Below are 5,753 nucleotides of genomic sequence, written 5' to 3'. Positions count from 1 at the left end.
CTCCACCATTTTCTTTTTATCATCCTTTTGTTGTGCAGATTTCTCACTGACTGATTGTTTCTAATATATCTTTTTGTTCAAGTTGTATTTAAATAAAAGTCTTTTCTCTTAATTCCCCTCAACACTTATCAGCTACACAGTTTGTCTCAGGTTGCAAGACAAATCCATTGTAGTTGCTTATTTATGTTTTTCATAAAAGTCTAATGTCTCTATCCTTTGCATTTTCACTTCTATGACTTGACTTCATTTTGTTTTATTTTTACCCAGGTGCATTTCAGATGAGAGATTATGAGTGTCAAAATTGTATTCATTCTGGATAAAAAGTTAGCTAATGAAATGAATTTATGTCTGTTTTTTTTTTTTTAGTTTCTGTTCTTTTTTTTTCTTCTGCTAATTGATATAGCAATATATATATATGTATATATTATCCTTAATATATATAATGTCCTTAATCATAATTTTGAATTTTGTTTCTACCATAGTCATATTTTCCATCTAATGTATACACACACACGGTGGGGGAGAGAGAGAGACTTCAGTTAAGAGCATAATGATTCATCCAGTCACATGGGTTCAATGGAATACTTTGGCAAATTTCTGTCATGCTAATTTCTTCCAGATTATTTGAACCTGAAACTTAACTCTCTACTAAGCTACTCACTGTCCTCCTTTTACTTCTCACTTTCTATACCTCTCTTTATGAACTTATCCATTAAACTATTCCACCAACATTGAGGCTTTTTCCCGGTTTCAAATCTGATCAGTAAGAAGGAATTGTTATTTCGGTTTTATTTGTATGGAGGAAAAATTAAAGAAGCTTCTAATTACTGGATGAAGAATGCTAGTATTATGCAAGAGAGTAAGATCAAATACTGTGCAACTTTGTAGTAAGAAATAATACTATATTTCTAGTATATGATGTTTTGTTTCTCAAAAAGATTTAATAAACCATGATGTAGTTATAGTATTGTACAGAAACAGTACTAAGGCATGAACCATTAGCTCAAACATTCCATTGAGTTGGGCAATCCAGTTAAAGTGCAATGACATATCAGTGTTAGGAAATGAATCATTAACTCTTTTGTCACTAGTTCAAAGGTGTTGAGTAGGCCAACTTAACAACACTTTCCTCCTGAATATTAATCATACTTAAAAAAATTTTTCATGAATACAAAAAGAAACAATTACATCAAGGAATACCATTTGACTATTATTTAATTTGTTCTTTTTAATTCTATATAAATCCATACTGCTATAGCCACAAGGCCTGAACTTTTGGAGGAGGGAGCTTATTGCTCCACTGGTACCTAATTTATTGACCCCAAAATGATGAAGAGTAAAGTTGACATTTGCAGAATTTGAACTCAGAAAGCAAAGATAAACAAAAATACTTTCACAAATTTTGTCCATCCCTCTAAATGTTCTAAGGATAATTCTTTCTTTATATAAATAAAGAATAATAGACATTTAATACTTACACCCATATACATTTATAATTACTCTGATTCTATTTTGTAATAGTATTATATAGGCTATTGAGTACCAAACTACTTAATCATACAACTACAGTTGATAACTAATACTCCGTTAAGGAGGCAAGCTGGCAGAAATGTTAGCATGCTGGGTGAAATGCTTAGTAGTATTTCATCTGTCTTTATGTTCTGACTTCAAATTCCACCGAGGTCGACTTTGCCTTTCATCCTTTCAGGGTCGATAAATTAAATATCAGTTGCATACTGGGTTGATCTAATTGACTGGCCCCTCCCCCAAAATTTTGAGCCTTGTGCCCAGAGCAGAAAAGAACTAATACTCTGTTCTAGATACAATGGAAAAGTATGAGTGATTGCATCATAAATCTACAAAAAATGACATTTTGGCCACCATGTGTATGGCTGTGTGATTAAGATGTTTGACTCAGCACTATGTAGCTTCAAGTTTGATCCCCTTCACATGAAGTTAAGCAAATGTCTTTACCATAGACTTGATGACCAAAACCTTCAGAATGGTACTTGGTTGACAGAACATATGTGGAAGTGCACCAAATAAACTAAACCAGTTCTTGGATGGTAGACTTGATTCACTGCCAGATATAAAAACACTGCCTGATTTTGGGGTGAATTTAGCCAAAATTCTATTGCAAGCATTCAGGCCAAATTTCTGGCCCAAGTATAATATTTATTCTTCCTTCCACTAGTTACAGAGGCCCTGAAAGTGATCAAGAGCATTTCTCTTCCATCTTTGACTAAGAAATGGAAAGAAAGATGATAAAAGATTGGGGAAATTCTGTATCAATTATCCCTCCAAGCCATGTAAGCCTTGGAAAGAAAGTATAACCTCTGAAGCAATGATGATGAAGAGGAAGATAATGGTGTTGGTGGTTGTGGTGGTGGTGACAGTAGCAGTAGTGGCAGTGGTAGTAGTGGTGGCTGTGTTGGTGGCAGCGATATAGCAGTGAGAGTGATGGAGGTGGTATTGATGATGATGATGATGATCCCTTTTCCTGATGAAATCATAAATGAGTACCTGGGTATAATGAATAATAATTGTCTCTTACCTTTCATTATCTTACCAACTAGAATTAATCATATTAATGACTGTGTTATCAAAATTACCTTTATTAATCAAATTACCGCAAATCTAATGTATGGAAATTTTGCATGTAGTCATTCAGGTCAGTTAGCTTCCATTTTAATTCTACCTGAAGCTCTAAAGCTAAAAATACTAATATTTATATAAAAAAAAAAATATTCATTAGAGATTAAAAACATTTTTTTCTTTTGATAATAATTTTTTAAGATGTTATTAACTCCATTTATTGGAATCAATTGCTGCAGACTGATGTTGATTAGGTTTGAAAAGTGGCAGTCCACACATCACATTTTGTCCTGGACAATCAATAATATGACTGATAAACATCTACTAACCCAAAATATATGCTGAATACTAAATTGAGATTTCAATCAAGAACTCTCATTGAGACATAAGATAATTCTTTCAATTATAGATAAAAGACTGAAATATGGCAGGTGGAGGCAAGTCAATTACATTTGCTACAGTGCTCAACTGGTTCTTGTTTTACCTACCCCAAAAATGAGGAAAAGCACAGTCGACCTTGGTAGAATTTGAACACAGCATGTAAAGAACCAGAAGAAATTCTGTCAAGCATTTTGTCGGATGTTCTAACAATTCTGCCAGTTCACTGCCTTATCAAGATACATAATAATATTTATAAATTTGATGCATTGCTAAAGAACATATCAGGTCCAGTCTCTAATTTATAACAAGATGGCAATTTTGAAAAGTGTTTCAAACCACCTCTAAATTATTTTATCTATATTGTTTAGTCATGACTCTTTCTAGTAGCTCCAAGAGTAAGGCAGCAAGTTATCCACCAGGCATTTTGGAATTGGCCAAGTTGTCTCTTCTACAACTTTTAAATTCTGCTCTGGAAATAGAAGTTTATCTTGAGATATTTAAATCAGCAAAGAAATTGATCAATTCTAAAGGAAAATTCATCTTTTTGATCTCGCTAATTATTGCTTGTACATCCAACATCTTTAAAGTAGTAGAAGAGTTCTAAGTGTTCATCTCATAAACTTCTTGAAAATATTTTCTTAGTCATCACTTTTATAATTTTTATAAAGCCAAGTTCATTGAATACCAAAGCTTCTCTATTACACATTTGCAGGGCCATCTTGGTGGTATTATATGCTCTTAAGAAAATCAATGTATTGGGCCCTATTGTATTTATTGACAGCAAGGCACAGAATGCATAAATCAGAATTGGGCTCCAAAGGCTTATGAGGCCCACGGACTACTACATAGTGTGTCCATTCCTTAAGACAGCACTACATATCGACAGGCAAAGTTTTTACTTTTGATATCATTAAAATGCTTCGACTTGTTTAACCTGAAAATCTACTGAGGAATCTTCCCTATAAGCTCCTTATGTATTACTTACCAGCTTAATAGCAAATTTACAATTATGATACTCCATTCTATCTAACTTCTATTCTTTCATGTAAGACATAGTCCATGGATTAGCTATTTTTTTTCATCAAAAGTCTTTCTACTTGACATCAATAACATACTCGCTGTCATCTCTAAACTGACTTTTGCTTGTAGAACTGATAACACTACACTCTTTCAGTTTCTATGCACAAGCTTTGTGTACCTACATTCTCAACAATTTTTTATATGCATCTGATATACATGTATGTAAGTTCTCTTCTGTTTCTGATTATTCAAATTCTTTATTTGAGGAATAAGTTGGCTTCTAACAAAGATACAAAGCTCTCTATTTTTTGGAATGTAGATAACAAAAACGATGTCACATTTTAAACTTTAGAAAAGTCTTACAAATTTCTACTCCTCCACTTACAGATTGTATTTATAATCTGTAAGTTAGTTGGTTAATTCCTTTTTCTGAAAGCCTAGCTAATCTAGATTGTCACTTAGGCATTTATCCACAAAATTATTAGTATAAATGTGAATTTACAATCTGTATATAGAAACAGGAAGTTTCGATGCAGTTGTCAATAGCTATTCTCTTTCTCTTTGATTTTCTAAGAGATATTCACATCAGCAGAACAGCTGACCTCTACGATAGTGCATACTGTTTTTACTTTTTCTTGTCTGACTCTGTCTGTCTGTCGGTCTGTATGTATGTATGTGTGTATGTATGTATGTATGTATGTATGTATGTCAAGGGTACATACAGCATGAAACTCTGAAAAATGTGACACTTCATATTGGCATTGTGTCAAGGAATGATCTACCAAATGTAGAGAATGTGTTGTTTGCAACCATGTGATTCTCAAATATAAAATTCTGAACTGGATGAGATCTCAGCAGAAGTCTAAATATTTATAAGTCAAACTTATTTGTTGTTGTCTACTAGTTTATACTGGAATTATGGAGAGATTGGTGATGTTCCATAGGACTGGAAATGTGTAAGCATAATATCCACATTCATGAAGGATGCAAACTATTTGAGGAGTTTCCTATCTCTCCATCTCTAATAATTTAAAAACATCTTTTTATCAGAAAGTAAGGAAATACTTACAACTTTTCACAGGGCCTCTAATCATGGTAGGAGGAAGCAAGGTATACTTAAATTGGAGAACTTGCCTAAATGGGCAATGCTAAAGGCATCCAAGAAGTCAAGAAGCAGTGTTAAAATAGCTGACAGATTAAGTTTACAACATTTGTAAACTTCAGTGAGATTTGAAATCAAAATACCAAGGGCTAGAACAAACCCTGCAAGGCATTCATTTTTGCTAAACCACTGCCCTGAGTTGGTACATTTTTGGTGACACCCAACAGATGAAAAGTTAGGTTGACCTCAATGAAATTTGAACTCAGAAAGTCAGAATGAATGCCACAAGGCATTAGTTTTGATATACTAATGACTCTGCCAGGTCATCACATATGTATGGAATATCTTTCCTTAGGCTAATCCCTCCCAAGCTTGCTTCATGCCAATTGCTTTCAAACTCTAACCTTATTTTCCAATTAATTACTAACCTCATCTAATTATGTTGATTCTTCAGTCTAGAAGAATATAAAAAGACTATGGCAATAATATCCTTCCCTCACACCAAAGAATAAAAAACAAACTGTAAAACTAGGCCATGAAGAATGAAATGTTTTATAATTATTAACCTGCATCAAATTAAATTGCCTTTCTAATTAAAAATAGTGGGGGGAAAATGTTATTAAAAATACTCTGCTGGAAATACTAATAATTTCTT

Source organism: Octopus bimaculoides, chromosome 4 (assembly GCF_046866305.1).
Source record: "Octopus bimaculoides isolate indiv1 chromosome 4, ASM4686630v1, whole genome shotgun sequence".
Lineage (NCBI taxonomy): Eukaryota > Metazoa > Mollusca > Cephalopoda > Octopoda > Octopodidae > Octopus > Octopus bimaculoides.
Note: the sequence above shows the minus strand (reverse complement) of the source record.